This window comes from Balaenoptera ricei, chromosome 13, assembly GCF_028023285.1.
Source record: "Balaenoptera ricei isolate mBalRic1 chromosome 13, mBalRic1.hap2, whole genome shotgun sequence".
Lineage (NCBI taxonomy): Eukaryota > Metazoa > Chordata > Mammalia > Artiodactyla > Balaenopteridae > Balaenoptera > Balaenoptera ricei.
This window is the reverse complement of record NC_082651.1, coordinates 52842889-52870107: the sequence shown is the minus strand read 5'-3', so window position 1 is coordinate 52870107 and position 27219 is coordinate 52842889. Positions and strand designations below refer to the sequence as shown.

General features: G+C 37.0%; 1 long non-coding RNA gene across 9 annotated transcripts in view; it reads left to right on the top strand.

Moving 5' to 3' along the window:
* Positions 1-27219, top strand: part of LOC132377184 (uncharacterized) — a 624644-nt gene that overhangs the window by 532163 nt on the left and 65262 nt on the right. For 8 of the 9 annotated variants that reach the window (XR_009506566.1, XR_009506568.1, XR_009506565.1 and 5 more), the window contains 2 exons: positions 13463-13542; positions 22058-22194. This is a non-coding gene — a long non-coding RNA (uncharacterized LOC132377184). The remainder of the gene's footprint in view (positions 1-13462; positions 13543-22057; positions 22195-27219) is intronic. The other variant, XR_009506569.1, reaches the window with a different exon arrangement.

The window sequence follows — 27219 nt, the reverse complement described above, 5'->3', positions numbered from 1 at the left end:
GAGATGTTGCATGATGGCATTCCTAGTGTGCCCCTCATTCTACAGAAACTGAAAAACATTCCAGTTGTAGAAAATGGGAAGACAGTGTGCGGTACTTATCTACTGAGCTCTGTTACCATTTACAACTACTTGAATAATTGACCCCACATTTTTTTTCTTTTCGCCAGAATTAGTTGAATAAATGCCTTAGTTTTCCATTTTACTTAATCATTGTAGACAGAGCCAAAGGTTCCCTCCTCCTCGGAACACAAGCTTTTCCACTGCGCAAACGATGCTAATGCTCTTGATTGGCATGACACAGCCCTCTAAACCATTTGACTCCAGTGAATTAGTCAGGCAAGAATGTCTGAAAGCAGAGTGACCGTTTAAGTACTCAGATGCACAGCAAATAACTGCTTGCCTGTTTTTCTTCACTAGTGCTGTCTCATGAAGCAGTGTATTATTACAGATAATCTACAATGAATCAAAGACAAAGCATTCCGTATTCAAAATATACACACATTTGCCAAGCTGACTGAACCTGTGATTTTTCAAAATAAAAGATACAAATATTTATTTGAAAAATGATATAATTAAGAGGGACTCACTACAGAGCAGTAACTACACATGCTGTATAACCAATAAACAGGTTTTGCCAACAGGCACCTATTATCAATAGGATTAGTTAAACTAGTGCCAAGAAACCTCTTTCATGCTTCAACAGAACATAATTTGTTTAAAGTAATGATGACTAGTTATGTGTAATTATCTGATTATCAAAAAAAAAAAAAAAAGAACTTGCCTAAACAACTTTGGTGTGCTCCATTATAAGGTTTCATTTAGACTCTGAATTATTTAATGTTTCTATAATCCTGAGACAAACTGCACAATTCAAAACCAATTAAGAGATTTGCCCAGATCACCCATAACTTGTAAATTGTCACAACATGGTAGGATACTTATTGAGTTGGGATTTTTTTTTTTGGAAACTAGTAGAGGCTTCAAAAAATAATGAAGTTTTCCAGAAGGGGAATAGTTTATAAATCATCAGTCAATGAAAATGATTCATGAAATTATATCAATTTTAATATAAAAAAACATAATTCTTATCTCTTGTGTAGGTAGACTTTTAAGATGTATGAGAAAGTGAATTGCTTATACTATGTAAATGAAAATAATCATTCAGTGTCTAGCATAGTCTTGCAAATCAGGAAACATATTTAGATTCATACACAGAGAATTTTTAGTCATTCATATTCTTCTGGTTTACTTGGAAACACAATGAATTAAACTAATATTATTTTCTGTTCAACTGGCATAAATTAACTTTCCTTCCTGGAAAAATTTATTTTGAATGCTTGCCCAATGAGTTAAAATGCTAAAATTCTTCTTCCCAGGTGAGGTCTCTGTCCCTTATGGGAGGTAACTTAATCTTGTTAATAACAGGGAAAAAAATGATTATAACTTTTAAACTATTTCTTTATTATTCAAATTTAAGATACATTGACAGCAACAGTCAGCTCTACCCACCACCAGAGCCTCCCATCAAGCCTCTTAGATAGCCTCAACCACCAGAGGGCAGACAACAGAAGCAAGAAAAACTATAATCCTGCAGCCTGTGGAGCAAAAACCACAGTTACAGAAAGATAGAGAAGATGAAAAGGCAGAGGGCTATGTACCAGATGAAGGAACAAGAAAAAACCCCAGAAAAACAACTAAATGAAGTGGAGATAGGCAACCTTCCAGAAAAAGAATTCAGAATAATGATAGTGAAGATGATCCAGGACCTTGGAATAAGAATGGAGGCAAAGATTGAGAAGATGCAAGAAATGATTAACAAAGACCTAGAAGAATTAAAGAACAAACAAACAGAGATGACCAATACAATAACTGAAATGAAAACTACACTAGAAGGAATCAATAGCAGAATAACTGAGGCAGAAGAACGGATAAGTGACCTGGAAGACAGAATGATGGAATTCACTGCTGCGGAACAGACTAAAGAAAAAAGAATGAAAAGAAATGAAGACAGCCTAAGAGACCTCTGGGATAACATTAAACGCAACAACATTCGCATTATAGGGGTCCCAGAAGGAGAAGAGAGAGAGAAAGGACCAGAGAAAATATTTGAAGAGATTATAGTCGAAAACTTCCCTAACATGGGAAAGGAAATAGCCACCCAAGTCCAGGAAGCGCAGAGAGTCCCATACAGGATAAACCCAAGGAGAAACACGCCGAGACACATAGTAATCAAAGTGGCAAAAATTAAAGACAAAGAAAAATTATTGAAAGCAGCAAGGGAAAAACGACAAATAACATACAAGGGAATTCCCATAAGGTTAACAGCTGATTTCTCAGCAGAAACTCTGCAAGCCAGAAGGGAGTGGCATGATATACTTAAAGTGATGAAAGGGAAGAACCTACAACCAAGATTACTCTACCCGGCAAGGATCTCATTTAGATTTGATGGAGAAATCAAAAGCTTTACAGACAAGCAAAAGCTAAGAGAATTCAGCACCACCAAACCAGCTCTACAACAAATGCTAAAGGAACTTCTCTAAGTGGGAAACACAAGAGAAGAAAAGGACCTACAAAAACAAACACAAAACAATTAAGAAAATGGTCATAGGAACATACATATCGATAATTACCTTAAACGTGAATGGATTAAATGCCCCAACCAAAAGACATAGACTGGCTGAATGGATACAAAAACAAGACCCATATATATGCTGTCTACAAGAGACCCACTTTAGACCTAGGGACACATACAGACTGAAAGTGATGGGATGGAAAAAGATATTCCATGCAAATGGAAATCAAAAGAAAGCTGGAGTAGCTATACTCATATCAGATAAAATAGACTTTAAATTAAAGAATGTTACAAGAGACAAGGAAGGACACTACATAATGATCCAGGGATCAATCCAAGAAGAAGATATAACAATTATAAATATATATGCACCCAACATAGGAGCACCTCAATACATAAGGCAACTGCTAACAGCTATAAAAGAGGAAATCGACAGTAACACAATAATAGTGGGGGACTTTAACACCTCACTTACACCAATGGACAGATCATCCAAAATGAAAATAAATAAGGAAACAGAAGCTTTAAATGACACAATAGACCAGATAGATTTAATTGATATATATCGGACATTCCATCCAAAAACAGCAGATTACACGTTCTTCTCAAGTGCGCACGGAACATTCTCCAAGATAGATCACATCTTGGGTCACAAATCAAGCCTCAGTAAATTTAAGAAAATTGAAATCATATCAAGCATCTTTTCTGACCACAACGCTATGAGATTAGAAATGAATTACAGGGAAAAAAACGTAAAAAGGACAAACACATGGAGGCTAAACAATACGTTACTAAATAACCAAGAGATCACTGAAGAAATCAAAGAGGAAATCAAAAAATACCTAGAGACAAATGACAATGAAAACACGACGACCCAAAACCTATGGGATGCAGCAAAAGCAGTTCTAAGAGGGAAGTTTATAGCTATACAAGCCTACCTAAAGAAACAAGAAAAAGCTCAAGTAAACAATCTAACCTTACACTTAAAGAAACTAGAGAAAGAAGAACAAACAAAACCCAAAGTTAGCAGAAGGAAAGAAATCATAAAGATCAGAGCAGAAATAAATGAAATAGAAACAAAGAAAACAATAGCAAAGATCAATAAAACTAAAAGTTGGTTCTTTGAGAAGATAAACAAAATTGATAAACCATTAGCCAGACTCATCAAGAAAAAGAGGGAGAGGACTCAAATCAATAAAATCAGAAATGAAAAAGGAGAAGTTACAACAGACACTGCAGAAATACAAAGCATCCTAAGAGACTACTACAAGCAACTTTATGCCAATAAAATGGACAACCTGGAAGAAATGGACAAATTCTTAGAAAGGTATAACCTTCCAAGACTGAACCAGGAAGAAATAGAAAATATGAACAGACCAATCACAAGTAATGAAATTGAAACTGTGATTAAAAATCTTCCAACAAACAAAAGTCCAGGACCAGATGGCTTCACAGGTGAATTCTATCAAACATTTAGAGAAGAGCTAACACCCATCCTTCTCAAACTCTTCCAAAAAATTGCAGAGGAAGGAACACTCCCAAACTCATTCTATGAGGCCACCATCACCCTGATACCAAAACCAGACAAAGACACTACAAAAAAAGAAAATTACAGACCAATATCACTGATGAATATAGATGCAAAAATCCTCAACAAAATACTAGCAAACAGAATCCAACAACACATTAAAAGGATCATACACCACGATCAAGTGGGATTTATCCCAGGGATGCAAGGATTCTTCAATATACGCAAATCAATCAATGTGATACACCATATTAACAAATTGAAGAATAAAAACCATATGATCATCTCAATAGATGCAGAAAAAGCTTTTGACAAAATTCAACACCCATTTCTGATAAAAACTCTCCAGAAAGTGGGCATAGAGGGAACCTACCTCAACATAATAAAGGCCATATATGACAAACCCACAGCAAACATCATTCTCAATGGTGAAAAACTGAAAGCATTTCCTCTAAGATCAGGAACGAGACAAGGATGTCCACTCTCACCACTATTATTCAACATAGTTTTGGAAGTCCTAGCCACGGCAATCAGAGAAGAAAAAGAAATAAAAGGAATACAAATTGGAAAAGAAGAAATAAAACTGTCACTGTTTGCGGATGACATGATACTATACATAGAGAATCCTAAAACTGCCACCAGAAAACTGCTAGAGCTAATTAATGAATATGGTAAAGTTGCAGGATACAAAATTAATGCACAGAAATCTCTTGCATTCCTATACACTAATGATGAAAAATCTGAAAGAGAAATTATGGAAACACTCCCATTTACCATTGCAACAAAAAGAATAAAATACCTAGGAATAAACCTACCTAGGGAGACAAAAGACCTGTATGCAGAAAACTATAAGACACTGATGAAAGAAATTAAAGATGATACCAACAGATGGAGAGATATACCATGTTCTTGGATTGGAAGAATCAACATTGTGAAAATGAGTATACTACCCAAAGCAATCTACAGATTCAATGCAATCCCTATCAAATTACCAATGGCATTTTTTACGGAGCTAGAACAAATCATCTTAAAATTTGTATGGAGACACAAAAGACCCCGAATAGGCAAAGCAGTCTTGAGGCAAAAAAATGGAGCTGGAGGAATCAGACTCCCTGACTTCAGACTATACTACAAAGCTACAGTAATCAAGACAATATGGTACTGGCACAAAAACAGAAACATAGATCAATGGAACAAGATAGAAAGCCCAGAGATTAACCCACGCACCTATGGTCAACTAATCTATGACAAAGGAGGCAAAGATATACAATGGAGAAAAGACAGTCTCTTCAATAAGTGGTGCTGGGAAAACTGGACAGCTACATGTAAAAGAATGAAATTAGAATACTCCCTAACACCATACACAAAAATAAACTCAAAATGGATTAGAGACCTAAATATAAGACTGGACACTATAAAACTCTTAGAGGAAAACATAGGAAGAACACTCTTTGACATAAATCACAGCAAGATCTTTTTTGATCCACCTCCTAGAGTAATGGAAATAAAAACAAAAATAAAAAAAAAAAAAAAAAAAAAAAAAAAAATTTAAGATACATTTATACATGATACTGAGCTTAAATCATCTTGCATTTACAACATTATCAGTTGATAGTATTAGGAATGCTTTGGCCACAAGTAATATAAAATATTACTAATATGGGTTAGACAAAGATTGACTTATTTTTCTCCCGTAATAAGGGGTTTAGAGATAGGCAGGGAGCTGATGACATTGGTTCCATGACTCAACCTTGTTGAAGCTGATGTCAACTGAATTGCTCCTGGCCTTTTCCTCATGGGTCCACAATGACTGCCCCGAATCTTGGCACTGTGTTCACATCAAGCTAAGATGGAATGGGGGAGACAGATATCAGCACTGCCCACTGCTTTATCAGAAAAGCAAAAGCTTTCCCCCAATCCACCCCTGCAGCAGAATTTCTTCCATCTCATCAGTCAGAAATATGTCACATGGCCACCTCCAGCTGCAAGGATAGCTGGGAAAATGAGTATTTTCCTTTGTAGTGGAGATAGGCAAGGAAGAAAAAGACTGAGTCAGCTAAACAGCAATGGGTTTTATATTAACATTATCTAATATTCTCATTATAGGCAAGTGATTTAGTTGACTGCTTACACACATCTGAAAAGTGGGAATAATATTTCCCTGTCTGTGTCAGAACTGTGTGAATATTAGATGATATACATGAAATTGCTCTATAAGCTATAAAGAACTAAACATAGCTTGGATTGTCAATGTTGATATGGGAACACAGCTTCACAGGTACTATGCCATGACTCCCATAGTTAGGTTGCCACAATTTAACCTCTCTATTTCCAGAAACCCATCCTGCAGACCTGTAAACACAGTTGTTCTACAAGTACTGACATAGAGAAGTCTTAAGACATTCACAATAAGTGCAGAGGGAAAAGACAAAGAAAGAAAAGTAATTAGAAATAAGATATTACAAAGGAATGAAGATTAAGATGATTTAATGCAATTTATAATGTGCATCCTAGCATTGAAAATCTATAAAAGGAACATACAATTCCACCATGTAATAGTAGAAATTTTCTCTGAAATTAAGGGAAAAACTGATTAAGTACATTTAAAGATATTACGTTCCAGAAAAAAAAAAATTGATAAAATTTAGCCTGGTTAAAATATTAAATTTCAAGTAATTAAAAAAATGTTTATTCATTGAGGCAAAAAAAAAAAAAACAAAACAAGTATACTGTCATATAAAAAAATCATGCTGGCCTCTGACTTCTCCAAGCAACGTTTAGTTCCAGAAGACCATAGAAAAATTCCTGCAAAGTCCTACTGTTAAGGAAGTGTGACTCAAGATGTTTATCATCCAGGTATCAAAACCAAAACCACATATTCTTAAGCATGGAAGGTCTAGGGAAGTACAACATCTGTGAACCTATCTTGAAATTAAGAACTATATGAAGGTGAATACCAGGCAACAGAGAGAAGAATTAAAATAAATAAGTCAGGAATGGAGAAATGATTGATAGTGACTGTTGACTATATTTGAATATAAACCTCAGATAACCAATTGTGAAATTCAGTTTTGGGAACTGAGTTTAAGTATTATATACCTTGATGATGCAAAACTTATACCAAAAGCAGAAAACACCAAGAGATAGACAAAAGGAGAAGGAGAAAGGGTTTGTTTTTTTTTTTTTTGCATATTTCTAAAAGAAAGTCAAACCTTTCTAAACTTGAAGCTTGTTCTAAAAACATAACTTCAAACATCTAGTATTTTTATAACATTTTATTTTAAAATTTAGAAGCATATTTTTTTAAAAGTAACACAACTTAAAAATATCTATTTAAGAACAGACTTGCGGTTGCCAAGGGGGAATGGGGCTGGTGGAGGGATGGATTGGGAGTTTGGGATTAGCAGATGCAAACTATTATATATAGAATGGATAAACAACAAGGTCCTACTGTATAGCACAGGGAAGTATATTCAATATCCTGTGGTAAACCATAATAGAAAAGAATATGAAAAAGAATGTATATATATATATATATATATATATATATATATATATATGTATAACTGAATCACTTTGCTGTAAAGTAGAAATTAACACAACATTGTAAATCAACTATACGTCAAAAAAATAAATTAAAGGAAAAAAACATAAAATAAAACAATTAAAACACCAAGTTAAAAAATAAAAATGTCTATTTAGAGTTCAGTATTTATCTCATATATATATAAGATATACATATATAAGTTTATATATATGTATAAATTTTTTTGCAAGCAAGATGCCCAAAGAAGTCCATGTCCTTATCCCCAGAACCTGTAAATATGTTACTGTACATGGCAAAGTAGAATCAGGTTGTAGATAGAATTAAGGTTGCTACTAATCAATCGACTTTAAATTAGAGAGATTATCCTGGACAATCTGGTCAAGCCCAGGGTAATCAATAAGGTCTTTAAAAAGGAAAGAGGAAGGCAGAAGGTCAAAAATGATACAATTTGAGGTCTCAACTAGTCATTGCTGGCTTTAAAGATGGAGAAAGGGGGCCACAAACCGAGGAAAGTAAGCAGCATCTGGAAACAGAAAAAGGCAAGAAAACAGATTCTTCTCTGTAACTGTCAGGAAGAGGCTGACACCTTGATTTTAGCCTCATGAGACTTCTACAGAACTGTCAGGTAATGAAGTTATGTTGCTTAAGCCACTAAATCTGTGGCAGTTTGTTATAGCAACAATAGGAAGCTAATATGCATTTCAATCTGTTTATATGCAAATAGATATATAAAAATGTTGTTCAATTAAAGTTAAGGATGCTTCTAAAGGGGAAGATAAGTAGTTTTACTTTAGGGGTGAGGGTGGAGGTTAGCTCCACCATCTAATATTTGACATGACAATATTTTTGCATTCTTATTTAAGAAATGCTGTCAACAGTAAGTAAAAATTGGCATTAATTCCTCAATATCACTTACTTCATGCTTTGGAAATCCATTTAAAAACCATAGATACACTAATGGTGGAAAATAATAGGTTTGCCAATAATGTATCCTGCTGTGACTAGCAGGGCAGGGGAGTGGGAGAGGATAATAACAATTATCTAAAGCCAAAATGTTTATCCCATAGCACTTGTACCTAAGAAAGGAAGATATTGAATTGGTTGAATTTTGAGAATTTTGTGATCTGCCAGACAAGTACTTACTGAAAATTTCAAGGTCAGGCTCCCCTCTTCCCTTGATGCCAGAAAAATTATTTACATTCTCTCCTTCTCCTGTTTCTACTCTCTTTCCTTTTCTCTCATTTAAACATTTTAACTGTAAGACATTATATTACTAGTGTTGTTGAGGTTATGTGGAAAGTGAACATGGGATATTTATTTTTGTGAAGATATTTATTTTTGTGATATTATTTTTTGAAAAGAGTAAAAATAATAAGTGCTTACAGAAAAAAATTTCCCTTGCTGAAATTGTATCTCTTTTTTTCTTTGCTTTGGTTCTTCTGATTTGATCTCAGTATGGACTGCAATTTCCCAGCCCAGGCTCTGACCCTTACAAGTGAATAACATTTTTGCATGCTCTTTTGGCAAAGCAAGTATTCAAAGAAGGATATTCCCACTTTTCTTGGGTGCTAGAATGGATAGTTGACTCTACATCACAGTTTTCAAAGTCTAAGAGGATATACTAACTTGGATGAAAAACATATATACAGGGTCAGGAAAAAATATATAATGTGTAGGAGCTAAAGGGCTTGATTTTCTTGGCTGGCAGAATGTATTTTATGCAATTCCAGAGTTGAAGTAAAGACAAATGAATGTCCCCATGGTGTAATCACTGGGTTGAAAAATCAGGTGACTTCAGTCTTCACATTCCCTTTTAGCACAGTAAGTTTTTATGTTTTTTTATATCTTGGTTGGTGGATGAGTCAATGTTTAAATGGTCATTTATCATTTACTGTATAAAAGAAAAGCTATTGCCTGAAACTCAGTTTTGCAGTTGCAGGCAAACAGAAATAATCATTTTCAAGGACCTAAAGCTGTTTCTTGAAGAATGTCATCATTTTATCCTTATTTTACTTACTATTTACTTATAGATGAACCAGGTTTTGAGAGCTGCACCCTGCAAGTCCTGGCTGTAAACAGTTTCTACCAACTTCCTGCTGCAGCAAGTGAGGACAGGAAATAGACTTTCCAGAAATCAAAGTTATCTTTCAGACAGATCAGAGAACCAGACGAAAGGCATCATGCCAGCCATAAGTGGTTGTGGCTTCCATCAGAGCCAAGTTGCATTAATTCTGGGTAGTTAGGTGATGACCAACTCCCTGTCTCACAGGGAGTGATTGCGCTTATTCTCAGGGTAGTCCTGCTTTTTTCAGACATTTCAATAATCATTATTTCAAATACATAGACTTGAGTGTTGTAAACACTTGCTGCCTTTTCTATTCATGAAATGAAATAATCTATTGGATGTAGAAAGGGATGATGATATACAAGGAAGTTGAACAGTGGCCATGAACATTGATAAGGGTGACTTCATGAAGAGTCTATAGGAGAGATAGGTTGGTGATTTAGAAGGAGCAGAAGTGCTCTAGAATCACCTAGACCTGGTTGCAAGTCCTTCCTCTGCTGTTTCATAACTGAGTGGATACAAGGAATTTACTGAACCTCTCTGGCCTTATTTTTCTTAAGGTCATAAACGGGAGAAATAATCCTATCTATATCAGAGAATAGTTGTGAGTATGAAATAAAACATACATAAAAGACCTGCTAAACTGGCTGATGTGCCCTAGGAACTCAGTAAATATTAATTCACTCCTGGTTAATCACTCTCAGATCCAAGAATTCCCTTTGACTGGATCAGAGCAACTTGCCCCTGCAGATATCCTTGGAATGTAATCCTAGGCTAAACATAATTCAGACCTACACTAAAGCAGGTAGAATATGGAAAGGGCCTTGTTTTAGTCCCAAATCCCCATCTATCCCTCCCTCTTCTTGAAACGCCTGTTGGGTGCCAGCTATGTATCAGTACCATGCTGGACCCTTACATACTTCATTTCCTGTAGTCATTATAACTGAAATGAGGTCACAGTGGTTATTCCAAGTTACCACAGAGGGGACTGAATTTTTGAGAAATCAACTAACTCAAAGTTTCACACCTGATAGATATAATTCTTCCCCCAAATCTTGTCCCACTTTCCCATTCTACCTGCCTCTAAGTTCTGTGATGCTGGAGAGAATTCTGAGATATGGTTTCTGTAAATCAGCCTGAGTGTTTACCATAACAAACTAATCAACACAAGAACAAAAAGTAGAGCTTTAGGATCACTCTGCAGCCAGGGGATATTGGCAACACAAACAATTTTGTGCTTCTCTCTGCTTGCTGGTTGATAGCACTGCACTGGGTGCCAGAGATACAGTGACATAACATGCCAGGCAGAGAGGAGAATCACCACCACATATCAGACAGACCATAGGGAGGTGGTGGCAGATAAAGCTGGGACCTGGCACAAGGGCTAAGCTGAAAGCAGTTGATCCCCCAAGGCTAAAAATGTGGACTTAGAGGCCCCTGCGTTACATCTGTACACATGTTCACTTTTCCACCACCTTTTTTAGGTTTCTAAAAAATATGACTGAGAGGACAAAGCTGCCAAATGCATATCATTCATTGAAGCTTCTGTCCTGAATCCTGATCTGCTTACCCTCTCTGATCACCAGAGCTGGACAGTGTAGAAACATCAGGATACATGTACTCCTTTCTTTTCGAGTCTAGAACTGAGTTAGACCTGAGCAGTCTTTTTTTTTTTTCCCCCAAGGCCTTTCTGTACCCCACAAAGTCCTCTAAGTCTGTAGTTCTTATCCAAGGAGACAGGAAAGGAAGAGAGTTGCATTTAGACTATTTTACCCTTTCACTTTTCCCTCCAGAAGCTGAGGTCCTAGCCTCGCATAGTTCCACTGTGAATTGATAATAGACCCTCTCTGAAGATAGAGTAGGCATTTAATAGCCAGTGAGGACCCTTTCATTATGCAATACAGAAAACAAGTAGCTGCACCTTTAGAATCAATTGCTTGGGAAAACAGAGAGTGGGAAAAAGTTATGATGAAATGTAATTTTAAGAAGCAAATTTGTATTTTAATTATCAGAAAAACATCTATGTACATTTGAAAAATAGAGATAGTAATGCATCTACTCGGGATCCTCAGCGTCAGACAACTCTTAGTGTGCTCAGTGGGGCTTGGGGGCCCCTTGAAGTCATTCTGCAGCATCCTCACATGGGACAGTCTCAGCCACAGTTTGACAGCCCTGCTCTTGGTAATGGGGAGCTGCTGAGGAGGATTGTGATATACAAAGTGGTGTATAGATAGATCACTGACCGATAGATCCCTGGAGACGTAAGAGACTGAGTACAGGGAGACTGTTTGGTGATGACATTATTCTAAGGCTGAGGCTTTGGGGTTTAAGCCTATAGGGGTGGTGGCAATAGAAACAGAAACTATTTGACAGACATAAAGAATATGTGAGTTTGTTTTTGTCTTATTTTTTGCTACTTGGATGTTGGAAGGAAATGATGTAGTAAACAGTTGGCCTTAGGGAAAAGATGAAGTCAATCTTAGCTACCTTGAAGTAATGGTGATTGATTCTTTTGGTGGGTGGGCAGGTGGGGATGCTGAGTAGGCAGTTAGAAATCTATGACTGAAGTTCAAAAGAGAGGTCATGACTGAATAGCGGTCGTGGAGTCATTTCTATAGAAGAAGGAATTGAAACCATAAGTAATGAAAAATACGCTCTCTGAGAGAAAGTATGCAGAGCTAGAACAGTTGAAGATGGTCTGGAGGCTACCAGGGTCAGCCAACTTTTTTTTGTAAAGAAACAGAGAGTAGATATCTTAAGCTTTGTGGGCCAAAGTTCTCTGTTGCAACTACTTAACTGTGCCTCATAGACCAAAAGCGACACAGACAATAGGCAAATAAATTGGCATGACTGTGTTCCAGTAAAAATGTATTACAAAAATAGGTGACTGGCTGGATTTGGCCTGAGGGCTTTAGTTTGCTGACCTCTGGTGTGGAAAGTTAAGTTCCATAAGGGCAAGGACCACATCGGCTTGGCTCACTACTGTGTCCCTAGCACCTGGCACGGCACCTGGCTTATAGTAGTTTCTTAGCAGACATTTGTTGAATTGATGAATGCTGTGGTAGAATGACTATGTCCATTCTTAGCTTTATTGGAGCAAAAAAAAAAAAAAAAAAAGCAAGAGCATTCTAAGAGTTACGAGGAAAGTAAGGATTGTATGACATAGACAAAAATCAAGAAAAGGGTGTGTCAATAAAGAAAAGTCTAGCAACAATGATGGCTCTAGTAGATTATGAAGAATGAGGAGTTACAACATGTTTGGCAATTAGTAACAAGTATAAAGATAAGAATAAAAGATCTCAGGAATGTTATCAAAGAAAGGATATATACACACAAAATAACCTGGGTGTTAGGATAGAAGTATCTTTATGAAGGAGTTTGCATGGTGGAACTTCAATAGTTACTGCTATTAATATTTAAAAATTTTCAGTCAAAAAGATATGATTTTAATTATAATCCAAATCTGTGGATTAGGTTCGTATAATTCTAACATTGATGATTTTGTGAACTATTTAAGGAGAATCAAACTTGTTTTTTGACATTATGTAGATAAAATAACCAGCTTGACTAATTTTTTTGAGTAGTTGTGTTGGAATTTGTCAAGCTTTTTCTTTTAGATATTTTTTCCTAAATTTATGAGCTTTTAACTTTTGTGGATTTCCAACCTCACTTTATGAAGTCAATATTAAACATACGATTTAAACATTTTCTTCTTATTATAAGAGTCCAATGTTTACTTATTCCTTCCAGATTATCCCACACGGAGCTGTTGGAATTACCTTATGATGATTTCAAAGAACATTTTCTTCTCTACACACTCTTATCCCAAGGTAAATTGATGGATTTCTAATGAATAAATTTCAGGAGGAAAACATCAGCATTTTTATACTTCAATTCAGAGTATTTAATTCCCTCCCCCTTAACTGTAGCCACGTGTCATTCTAAGTTTACGCAGCCCTTTTTAACAATGGAAAATTATTATTTTTTGGTACAATGTCGATCACCTCTGTATCATTTGTTACCTAGTGTGTTTAGTTTGTTATGCCTATGCAAGTGGGAGAAAAACAATACCATAAACATGTCTAATCATGTCATTGAAGCTTTTCTTGGAATAATTGGAGTGTGATGATGGAGCAGGGAGAAAAGGGGGGCTGGAAATTGAGGAAAAGGGTCTCAGCCTGAATTTTCCAAATTGGCTATTTATCTGGTTAATTCTTCATCTTTCCTCATCACCATGTCTGAATTGAGAAAATCTTCCTAATGATAATAAACTATGTCAAGAACAGATGGCTGATTTGATGTGATGAAAATAGCTGTGTCAATTGAGGGTATTTTTTTCCTTACCCATTTTGCTTTTCATCACTCTGGGGTTGGTGGTTCATATGTTTTTTTCTTTTCTTTTTTTTTTTTTTTCCTGAATTTACCCTCAGCCCAATAGAATGTGGTGAATTTCTCCCCAAAAGCAGTTTGGACCTTTTTTTCCTGAAAGAAAGAAAGGAGAAATGGCTTTAAAAAACCACAATTATCACCTTTCCTGCCTTTTCTGATTTAGCTAAGTTACTTTTGGAAGGATCAGTTTACAACAAATGTTTAGTGTCAGGAATTTTGCAGTTTCATAGGCCCTGACAGCTTGGCATGAAAAAGAGGTGGCATTATGTCAATTGTAAATGAGTATGCTATTTACATACTAATTAAACTTTGCACTAGTGGGGTGAAAGAATGTCATTTGGAGCACCCCACTTATTCTGTTTATATCATTGTTGTCTATTTAAACAGTCTATTGTTTGGCATGTCACAGTCTCATCCCCTAAATGCCATTTTTGTAACCTTGCACTGCTTTAAAAGTACTACCCCACTGCTTGGTAAATCAAACAAAAATCAGTATATCTAAAAGCAAAGTGAATTCCCAGACTCACCTTGCTTCATAATAGCACTGAGTTTGATGATGATGGTGATGATAATGATGCTGATGATAGTAACAGCTTTTATCAGTTGCTTCCTGTATGCATGTCTATGGCGTTTTGCTCAACAAATTTTAAATATTAACTCAATCTTCAAAGTAAGGTGGTTTTTGGTTATTACACCCCTTTTACACATGAGGAGGTTGCGGTTGCACAGTCTATGAGGACATCAGGTCTTCAATGTCTGTGTTGTCATCCACTATACAATACTGCTTTCTTCTCTGCTGTGTCATTGATCCACAAGGTGTCCCACTGCTATTAGATGTTTCCAGGGTTACTGAAAATATGCCAATGGCAGGAATTTCACTTATCATCTCAGTCCATTCACTTAAGGAAAAAAGTGATCAACAATAAAGAACATATGTGTTCTCTAGTATATTATATTTCTCTGGTATATTTCTTATTTACATGAGAAATCTAACACTATTCCAGGCTCACATTACATACATACTGCCCTCCAGTTGCATTTTTATCCTGTCTTGTACCAAGGCAGGCTGCCCCAGTCTGTTGGTATATGCTGTAACATAGCATCCGCATGTGCTCTAGGAACCTGATTCAGGAATACCGGTAGTGTCTGTTAGTTTATAAAATAGCAAGTGATTAATAGCTATTTTATGCTACTGCTTCACGTCTGCAGAAGGTGGTTTATTGGATTTGGCTGAAGACATTTTTTTCTCACTGGATAAGGAGCAGAATCAACATTATAGCATACCTGTGTGGGAGGTGGCTTAACAAGATTTGCAGCGATAAAGAACAAGATCAGAACTTTTGCTGGCTGGCTCTGCTCAAATGAGCTCACCATCCGTGTGGATATTTATACCCCAGTGTTGAGAGTGCAGAGTTGGCATTCCTTGGCATTGTCAACAGAGTGCTGGTTTGTACTTCCTTTTTCTTTGAAAATGACAGGAACAGAAAGCCTAGGTAGTTGACATTAAAATAACTTGCCAAGAGAGGGTTGAACATATGATCCTTTATAGCTTTTTCCTCACTATTTTCAACAATCTTCAAGGTTGAAATAATTCCATAATAAAGTCAAAAATCCTGCAGAAGAAAAGAAAGAAAATATACTTTAGCTCTCCATCATTCCAACCACTGTACCATATTTCATGCAAGGTGACAGAGTTTTGCTCCACGACCTTGCCAAAGGAAAAAAATTCTAAATTTTAAGCTGATAACTTGAATGGTTCCAGAGATATCAACTTGTGAAAAGTCACAATTTTGTATTGTGCTGAAAAGCCACCTTACAACACAGGGACTACCATCAGTCTTTAATATCCAGCAGAGCCCCCTGCTGTGCTTTGTCAGTCACTAGCAACATCCAAGTCTTCCCGTAAAAGTAATTCACACTTTTTTCACAACACTGTTGCTTTAATTACCACTGAACTCTGCTGATGCTGAGGCAGGCCTGGCAGGACCAAGGGAGGGTCAGAGCCACAAAAGAAGCAAATAGCCTTTTTCCCTCCTTACTTTATTATTAACAAACCATCTTTGATGGAAATGTTCCTAGTTATGAGGCCTAGACTTAACTCTGGGTCCCTTGGCGTATTCATTATCAAAAGAGACCCACAGATGCCATTCAGAGAGAGAGAGAGAGAGAAATATTACCTCCAATCCCAATTAGAAATTAGAAATTTTGGTAAAGAACAGACTTAGCTATTCAAAACTGGCAAACAATGAATGCATTTCTCCTATAGCTGTCATTTTCTGCAAATGAACATAAATTTCATACCAAACTGTCTTGCTGGACCAATGTCAATTTATCCACTTATTTACTGCAGATTTTTTTTTTCACAATTAGTTGACACAATAAATCATGTACCAAAGGAAACCGCAGAACTGCCAAAATCTACCAGTGCACAAAAGTGATACAAGGGCTTTCCTGGTGGCACAGTGGTTGAGAATCCACCTGCCAATGCAGGGGATTTGGGTTCGAGCCCTGGTCCGGGAAGATCCCACATGCCACGGAGCAACTAAGCCCGTGAGCCACAACTACTGAGCCTGCGCTCTAGAGCCCGCGAGCCACAGCTACTGAGCCCGCACGCTGCAACTACTGAAGCCCACGTGCCTAGAGCCCGTGCTCCGCAACAAGAGAAGCCACCGCAATGAGAAGCCCGTGCACCGCAACGAAGAGTAGCCCCCGCTCGCCACAATTAGAGAAAGCCTGTGTGCAGCAACGAAGACCCAACACAGCCAAAAATAAATAAATAAATAAATAAATGTATTTTTTTTAAAAGTGATACAAAAAGCCTCTGCTTTATAAATAATATGACAGCAATATGATAGGCATAACATCTTATGTGTCTAAGGCACCTTTCATTCCATATCACAAAGTATTTCTCCAATAAAACTATCCCTGTGAAACCAGCTTTCACTGTCTCCTCCACATAGAATATAAGGGTGCCTATCAGTAAACTTCATACATACTTTTAGGGAAGAAATAAATAGGTCTGTGACCTTAAGAAAATGACTTAAAAGCCTGCTAAGCTTTCTCCTGGCTCTAAAATTCCATGTTTAAAACACTAAAATTTAAAGTCACACTGTAGGCTTGTCTAAGTATCCTCAAGTATTTAATGCTGCTATTGTTTATCATTTTTCATTTGCTGATTTATAATCTGATTTGTCAACCCTGTGCAAGGTTAGATTTAGCTGAAAGTGTGGTCTTGTGATAAATTAATTAATATAGGTGAAATAATCATTGGCTCCTATTGCAGACCAATTGACTCATATCCCAAGTCTTCTATAATTTGGGCCCAAGCTTTTTATATAGATATCTTTACTCCCATCTATGTAAACCCTATGGTTCAGTGGTTCTAAAATCTGATTGATCATCCAGATTTTCTGGCAGGGAGGAGCATTTAATAAATTAAAGCACCTTGGAAGTGGGGTGTAGAATCTGTTGCTCCAAAGTGTTCTTGGAGTTTCAGATAATGTGCTAGCCTTGGAGAGCTTCTTCACCAAACTCTTCTGCTGATTTCCTTACTTTCAACACCTGTCTTCCAGCATCTTCTGCTTAGTAATCTCGCAAGTCCTAGTACTAGTAGCACACGTTTCATGCAGCATTTACTGGCTTCTTCAGCTGATAATAGTCCTTGCCTTCTCAAAACCCTGAAAGCACTAAATACCTTCCCCCAAGACTTAAACCTTCTATGACAACTTGCCATTACCTATGTTTTTCTCTTTATCTTTTCTCATATATTTATCTTATTAAAATATAAGCTTTTTCATCCAAGGTGTAGGTTATAACATGTTTCTCTGAATCCACATTATACAAAAAGATGCATTCCAGCTGTCTATGGAATGGATGCCTGAATTTAATTTTATGTAGCACCTAAGACTGCAAACCAAGTTGAAATGACTAACTCCTGTTCATATATTCATTTATATGACACAAACACCGTGTAGCATACTGAATTGTTCAAACGTGGCTGAACCAATATATATGCCTTCCCACATGCTCCTCTTGAAATGTTGACAAACATGTTGCGAGTTCCCCTACTGAGAGGTGGGGTCTATGTTCTCTTACCTTAAACCTGGGCAGATCTTTATAACGGCTTCAACTAAAAATAATGTGATGACAGAGACCCTTTGTGACTTCTGGAGCTAAGTCACTAAAAGGTGACACAGCTTCTTCCTGGATCTCTCTTTTGGGAGCCAGATCTTGAGAGCCCAGACGTGACAGGGAAGGAGTCTGGTTACCCCGGAGCCTCCATGCAGGAGAGACCACATGACTGACTACATGGTGATTAAAAGGAGCCCCGATGCTTTCAGTTCCCAGCAATTTTGTTGGGACCCCAAATACCATGGAGCAGAGAGGTGCCATCCCAACTCTGCCCTAATTCCTGATGCCCAGAATCCCATGAGCATGACATATGGCCATTTTATGCCACTGTATTTTGGGATAGTTGTTACTCAGAAGTAATCATTGCAACGCCCTAATCCCAGCGATCCAAAATGAGCAAAATAAACTATATCTCTGCTCTTATGAAGCTTGTATTCAGTGATAAGAAAACAAAAGGAATATATAAACAAGATAGAAACCTTTCATCTTGTTAAACTATTCTTTTCTTGAATGGCTTTATTGAGGCATACTTGACATAAAATAAACTGCACATATTTAAAGTGTAAAATTTGGTAAGTTTTGACATAATATATACACCTATGAAACCATCACCATAGTCAAGATAATGAATATATCCTTCATCCCCCAAAGTTCCTTGTGTCACTTGGTAATCCTTCTTTCCTGCACTCAAGCAACCACTGATCTGCTTTCTGTCCCTTTAGGTTCATTTGCATTTTCTAGAATTTTATATAAATTGAAATCATATAGTATGCTCTCTTTTTGTCTAAAAAGAGACAATAAAGTATTCTTTTTTTCTTTACTGAGTACTATTCCATTGTATAGCTATACCACATTGTACTTACCCATCTGTGTTGTTTCTAGTTTTTAGCTGTTACAAATACAGCTGTTGCTCTAAACATCATGTGCAACTCTTTGTATGGACATCCACTTTTATTTTTCTTGAATAAATATCTAGGAGTAAAATGGTTTCTCCTCTGTACCATAGCCCATGAACTCTCTCAAGGCAGTAAGTTGAGGCAATCTTAGGGCTTATCTCATTGATTTTCTATCTCTCAGATATCACTCACTTTAGATACTTAATGTCTAATGTCTTAAAAACTGCATATATATATTTAAAAATAAAGAAGAATTTACACATATATGTAAATTTACATATATTTATATATATTTTGTGGAAAATACAAATATATGTAAAATACATATATTTTACAAACATATATATATGTATATATATATATATAAATTCTTCTTTATTTTTAGTTGTTTCAGGTGGGACGGGAAATTATATGGTTCTTGTTACTCCACCTTGGTACTGTCTCCTTTAATTTCCTTCCAGGTTAAGGACTGAAGAGGTAGAAGAATGTTTGCCTCTCTTTGTGTCTCCTAGAAATTTGCTTTACGAATGCAGTTGGGTATTTGTGTCATGAAGTAGAAAGCCTCTGGAGTCTGTTATAATGTCTGGTTTTGACTCAGGGTCCTGCCACTTATTAGCTATGTGACTTTAGACAACTTACTTAGCTTCTCCAAGCCTCAGTTTTCTCATCTTTATAATAATAATATCAATAATAATAATAACAGGAGCAATGATAATAGTAAAAAATAATAACCATAACCATTTCATAAGGTTGGCCTAAGGTTAGAAGAGAACTTATTATGAAAAATACCAAGCACAATGTCTGGAACATCATAGGCTCTCAATAAATGTTATTGATTATCATTGATACAATTTTTGGAGCAGGTCTCAGAATGGTGAGAAATTGTGTCAAACCTTTGGATAAAAGGAACATGGCGAATAGCTATAATATCATTGTATGGAATACTTAGTAATAAAGGTGGTTCCTCACACACTCTGAATAAAGGCTCTGGGTTTCGTTCCCTTTTCCAAATCCCATCACTAGAGAATTGACATTCTGCAACCTTTACACACAAAAGCTTCAAGAAATTCAGTCAAATCATGTTAGGGATCTGGGAAAAGAACTTAAAGTTCGGTTAACAGAAATGATCCTCTCAGAGAAACTTTTTCTATCCACTAGGGCTGCAGGAGGGTAGATGTGATGTGGGGCCTAACGCAATTTGTAGAGTGAGTTTGTAGAGGAAAGCTCTCCAGTTTGAACTGATTGAGAGTTTTCTGATTGAGTGAACTGTATGGCCAGATGAGTAAGCTAAGGCAGAGGACCAGCTTCTTAGGTTCAAATCTCTGGTGAATTTCAACCTTTACGTAGGACAGTATTGAATAGCTAATTAAACTGTGTGTGTGTGTGTGTGTGTTGTTAATGGAGAAATTAAGGGGCATCTCAAAATTTTTCCATTGTTTTATGGCAATTTGAATCTTTGTGTATGAACTGGTAGGTACGGATAATGTGGACTGCTGCATGAGAGTTTGAAAGATTTTGAGCTGCTTGAAATTTAAAAAGATTAGCATTAAAAATCATGACAACTTTTCAAGGACTCTTATCGAAAACTTGACTATGCCTAATGCAGGGCTACCATGTGCTGTGATATGACTGGGGCCACCTGAAACTGTGCCAGGCTATGAGTCTAGTGAAGCACCAAAGAGAAGCTTCGGTGCCAAAACAGTACATACGGGTTGTAGGAAGGTATTATTTTTACTTCTTTGTGCAATACTGTTTTCAGACCCAGGCAAAAGCTGCCCCTGCCTTGTGCCCTGTGCTTTACTGAGCCCACTTTGTTCCTCCTCCTTAAGGGGTCAAGTATCCAAAGTACCAAAGGATTTTCCCAACCAGGTCCTGAACACCTGGCCCCTTCTAGGCCAAGCTCTGAATATACCAGACCCCTAAATTCCTGCCCAAATGGCCCCAAGTCCACTTCTAGGGCCTGTGCAGGCCTTTTCCCTTAGTCCATTCTCTTAGAAGTTGACCTTACCTGTGGCCTTTGCACCCTTGAGAGCTGGGTATGCCCTGAGCATGGAAATGTAGGAAGACGTGTCCACACACACGTGAACACCCTCCCCGTGCAGGGATGGGGACAAAGGAGGCGGGTCAGGGGCTGGTATAAGTTTTCCCTCTTCTGTCAATTCCAGCACAGAACTCCAAGAAGCCCAAAGATTCTAAATTGACACCTGGACTTCTTCATTGTTATTACAGTATATTAATCAAGATAGGAGGATAGAATCTATTTTTGTCAACAGTTTACTAGATTGATTTGTAATGTTAAAATATTTTCATATATAGTATATGGGCCTTGTTGTCTTCCAACCCTTCAAATGTGAGGGGTAATCCTTGCTTTGTGACTTTCTTCCAAAAAAGTGTGTCCTTCTCGCTCTTGCTTATCTCCTTCATGTACAAAGTAAAGGTAAAACAGAGGTCAGAGGGACAAAACACTGATGAGTCAGCCAAATCCTTTTGTCCTAAGGTGTCTACTTTATGATCTGATGTGTAATTACCACTTCTGCCGCCTGTAGAGACAATGTAATGAAATGCTTTCCTCTTTGGCATCTTCAGAGGAGAGAGTCAGCAGTATGGTCATTAAGTCCTAGAATCCCTGGATCCCTAGTCAGTCTTAGTATCTCCTTTATCCTCTCCGCAGACTGCTTGAAATTCTCCAGCTGGTGCGTGGGTGCCAGTTTTTGATTTGCCCCTCAGAGAGGTCACGTGATCTGAGCAATTTCTATCACTATTTTCCCTCATCTTCCTCTGTCAACTGCCCAGTGCTCTTGTGACCCACCACCTACATCTGGTGCGACAGGAAGCTTTCCTCTCTACAAATATTGACTTCCTTCTTTTCTGCCTCGTGTGCACTTACACCTTCTTCAAGTTGCAATGCAGGATTTCCCTCTTCTTACAGAGCACCTCCCTGATGGAGTCAGAAGAAGTAAGTTTGGAGTCGCACAGAACCGGACTTCAGTTCAATGCTTTGTTCATGACTGTGTCACCTTGCATAGGTCACTCAACCTTTCAGAGCCTCAGTCTGCCAGTAAACAGGTATGACAGCCTTTCTGCATGTCTGTTGGGGTGAGTCAGAGATTTAATTGCTGTAAAGCACCTGGTGTGTTTCTAGGTCATTTCTTAACGTTGACTCTTCCAGTCAATATAAGCACTTCTTCCTATATGTGTTTAGAATTTTTATAACAAACCTCAGTTAACCCGGAACAACATAAAGACATCAGGCCATAAGAAAATCTAATACATTTGAGGAAGGGTTACCAGTTTTTAGTGCCCGGATTTTTGAGCATATATGCTGCAGAGGTAGACTGAAACCAAATTGGGACAGACATTTTAGATTAAATGAAGAAATGTGACCTACTGTGATTTCTTAGAATTCCTGGAGTGGTTAGGTAATCTTTCTATCTTCTTTAGATAAAATGTAATTAAACATCCTAAAACACCTCAGCTTAATGTATACACGGTGATAACATGTTACCAGGGGAAGCGTTGGGACTTGGTTGCCTACAACCGTGCACCTGCTTAGTTACCAAAGCATGCTTGCCATCACATCAGTGATAGGTTCTGAATAAATTAGGTATGTTAAACGTGGCATTATGCTTTGGATCCAGCGAGACTATTATATTCTTTTTTCTCCCTACCTTTATGTTACGGTTTATTATTTTTTTTTTTTTTATTTTTATTATACAGCAGGTTCTTATTAGTTATCTATTTTGTGCATATTAGTGTATGTATGTCAATCTATTATATTCTTAATCCTCATTTTCTCCCAAACTAGACAAACAGTTTCATATGGATTTTCTTCGGTGCTTGTGTTTCAAAATGAAAATTCCTGCCAATTTGGGATACTAATGTTTTAGCCACATACCAAGTTGGAGTTTCTCCAGTGTGCGTGTGCTCCTTGTGAAAAGGAAGAAGGCGAACTGCCAATCAAAAGACTAGTTGCAGGTTGCAGGCAGAGACCAGACTGGTGACAATTGCTGGCATAGTGCCCGGCACAGTGCCCTGTACACACACATGCTCTAAAAATGCTGTTGGGTCCGGTCAAGCCTTCCATATTCCAGCTAAGAGCCCTCCTTTGAAGACATGACATTTGTTCAACCTAGAACTGGGAGGAAGGCAGCAGTATGGACAGTCTCCAATTAGTCAGAAGATTTTAATCTACTTTGCAGAACTAATCGAATGGTTGTGCTTCCCCAGCGTTCACGTGAATTGCACCCTAGCTGGAGGTTAAGAGACTAAACAATAGCAGCAGCAATTAAGTGGATGTAAATGAATGTGATAGGCTAATTCTCACAAGGAGAACATCAGTGTGTCAGTGTCAATGCACTGGTGCCTGCAATGAAAGAGGAATTGACTGGGATGAAGATAATATGTAGCAAGTTTGCTAGGATGTATAGACTTCAACTTCACTAGTTGGGAAATTCTCTGGATGTAGGCAAGAGGAATAAACATAAGTAATGACAACAGTCCTCTTCTATATATGCTCTTGTGGGAGGGTAAGAAAGAAAACACCATACATTCACATAAATGCATTTAAAGTATTATACCTCATGGTGTACCTTGACTATGAAATGAATTGTTGGATATGGAATTGAGTAAAGCATAAATCTACTTACAATAAGGAGAAGGACAGTTTCATGACCTGGGAGGCTGAGACTGCAAAAGAGGACAGACTTCTCTGGCCTTTTTCTTATTTAGAAATGGGGACTGATGGACTGTAGAAGTTTATTGCTTCAGGGTTTCAGCAGAGTCTAGAAAGACAGAAGTTGTGGAGCAATAGGGAAATTTGAGATTTTGCTTAGGTTCTGTTCTTCAGCACTTTGATGCTTTTAGGAAATTTCCACAACTGTAGAATAGAGCTTGGGACTTGGAGGGAATATGAAATCTGTAAAGGTCAATTCTTTTTGATTAAAGCATCTGCAAACATCGTATGAGCTGTCTGAAAGAAAAATGTTGTATGAATGCAATGAATATAGACTGACGCCCGGCCTTCTGCTCCTGGGTCATCCCAAAGCACTTCTAGAATCCACGGAGTGAGGCAGAGTTCTGTGTCCACTCTTCTGGCAGGGGATGAGCCACCATCTACCTTTCCCCATAAATCTGCAGAGGACATCCCTAGGTGTGCTAGCTCCTTGGTTCTTCATGGACATATCATAGATGGTCCCTCTTACTGTCATAATGCATAGCCTATCAAAAATTAAAGGATGGAGGAGAAGAGTAGATCAGATGTGTAAATGAAGGAAGTCAATCACAATACAATACATGAGATAAAAAGTCTTCTGTTGAAGACTCATTTCTCAAAAAACAACTGAGTCATTACGATAAACCAAGGGAAATGGATCAAAATTACTAGATTGGTAGAATGAGAGAATGATTGAGAGAATGGAAAACAAAACAAAACATCTATCAATCACCTGGAAAAAGGAAAGTGGATATATATATATATGGTCTTTTTCAGAGTATGTTCAGAAGATTTTTCAAGAGCATGGTCTGAGAAATCGAAGTTTTGAGAGTTGGTGAAGCCCAATGAAGACCCATATTATTTATCATTATACAAATATGTTGTATAAACAATGAGATTGAGATAAAGCTGTACATGAATGAAGTGACTTACAGTTTTGGTTCTTAACTTTTTAAAATTGTTGAATAGAAAACTATAAGTCCTCATTTCTGCCAGGATCAAACCTATGACTTTATCTACTTATAGAAATAAATTTTATTGGAAAAAGTTTGAACTTGAACAATTGAAAGGTAAGGAGTTAATACAAATTCAAGTTCAGGGAAATTAGTAGCATAACTGATTTAGATCAGTCTCCCAGTCCCATCTTTTTGTAGGCAAAGCCTCAAAGAAAGGGGAAAGCAATTTTAATGAAAACTTATTTAGCAAATTAGATAAGTATATTATAAATATTACAAATTAGCAATTTCTTTCCAGTAAAGAAGAGATGAAACAATGAGTAACATAAGTTAGACTATCATGCCTCAGTGATTTAAGTAGAGTCAGTCATTTTAGAGATATGAGATCTTTGAGGTTGTAATGCATCTGCACTGTATGTTTACTAGGACCATTCTTATGAACAGAAGATGTGAAAACTACGAAGCATCGGTAATAAGATCCTGTAAAACAAACAGCATGCATTTAAAAGGAAGGAAAAAATAGAGGCATAAATTTGACTCCATTGAGACAGATGACTGGTTTCATCTCCAAGTGGAAGGCAATGACTTAGACATACCTGGTATTATGCAACAAATGTGGAATTTGAGGAAATATTGATCTATTTTGCTATTATTTACACAGGCATATTGTCACAGAAAGAATACATTCTCTCTCTGTATAAATTAGGTAAAAATGCATTTGTATTATGGGGAAAGTGAGTTAGGAGGTGAGTTAGAAGTAGAAAACTTTGTGCCTTTTTTTTTTAAGTCAAAGAAATAGCAGCCTAAATGATCAACTTGTAACTATGTTCCTGATGAAATTATGAAAAAACAGAGTGTAAAGAAGGTATTTAAATAAATTGCATTCTCTGACTCCTGATAAGCAATAAAGAATATAGTATTAAATGTACAGCATGATAACTATAATTAAAATAAGGTATTGAACACTGTAAATACGCTAAGAGAGTGGATTTCAGGTGCCCTCATCACACACACAAAAACTGGTAACTATATGAGGAGAAAATATGTTTATTAGCTTGATTGTAGTCATCAGTTCACTGTGTATATGCATATCAAATCATGATGTTGTATACCTTAAATCTATACAATTTTAGTAAACAAAATCAAATAATAAAAAAGGAACATAGTATTCTCTTAATTTCTGAATTTTAGTAACATCTCCTGGGAGTCAGTAGGGACTGGAAAGGTAGTTAAAGATAGTTATCCTAATTTTATTGGAGAAGAAGGTAGTTCTCTTACCTGAGCTTATACAGTCATCATGGATGGAAATCCACAGATGGAAATCAGGTTTCATAGCACCTAATTTGATTCTTACAAAATGTGTGGACACTCTTATCTTTTGGCAAAAATGAAGTAAAATGTCTGTCTTGCATGGTCAATCAAACTTGCATGATCTGTTTCCATTGTGCCTGGAACTACTCCACATACTTGATGTACATCATCCTACTTCACAGTCATAATAAGTCAGTACATTAAATATTATTATTCCCTCTTTATAAATGAGCAAACTGTTCCTCAGAGAGGGTAAGAGACTTGCTAATGCTCTCCCAGCCCCTGAGCAGCTGGGGCCAGGAGTCTAACAGGTGAACTGCCCACTAAAAGGGCGCTATGAAGTCTATAATGGTAATACGCATACATTTTGGGACAGAAATCATTGCACCGAGTAATAGTGTTATCAGGAAATTTCTGCTAATTTTAAGATCCATCAATTCATAAATGGCTTCTTCACAGGGCTCTGGTCATTTGAAGTATTTTAGGTATTAAAGAGGACAATTTGGTCACGGCTGAAAATGGACCAGACACCTGAATATTTCCCTTTTTTGGGGCCAAATTCCAATTCCTATGTTAATACAAAGAAAAGGAAGGAAGGAAGAGAGGGAGGGAGGGAGGAAGGGAGGAAAGAAGAAAGAAAGAAGGAGAGAGAGAAAAGAAAACAAAAAAGAAAAGAAAAGACAGGGGCTTAGGGTAAAATCTGTGGCCATTGTAAATGTTTGAAAACTGTTTCTAGATGTGGAAGGGCATTGGTGCATTTTCCTAACAATAGTATAAGATATATACAATCTATGTATATTCAAGGGAGATGAACCAGAATTGACAGCAATATGTGGCCACTAATGACAAACACTAGTCTATGCAGTCTTTTATTTTTATCAAAGATAAAGTATTTAAACAAAGTATTAAAGATAAAATGACTAAAATGGATAATTGGCCATTTGGAAGTCCATTCATTCCAGTGGGTCTGTGCCATGTGCCTACATAAAATGTTTTTTTAAGGAACAAAGTAGACTTGCAGGATTTGTTGTGAATTCAAATTATTTAACCCCAAGTTCCATGCACGTCTTTCTAATGGGTGAATGGTAGCATACTCTCTCTTTTTTTTTTTTA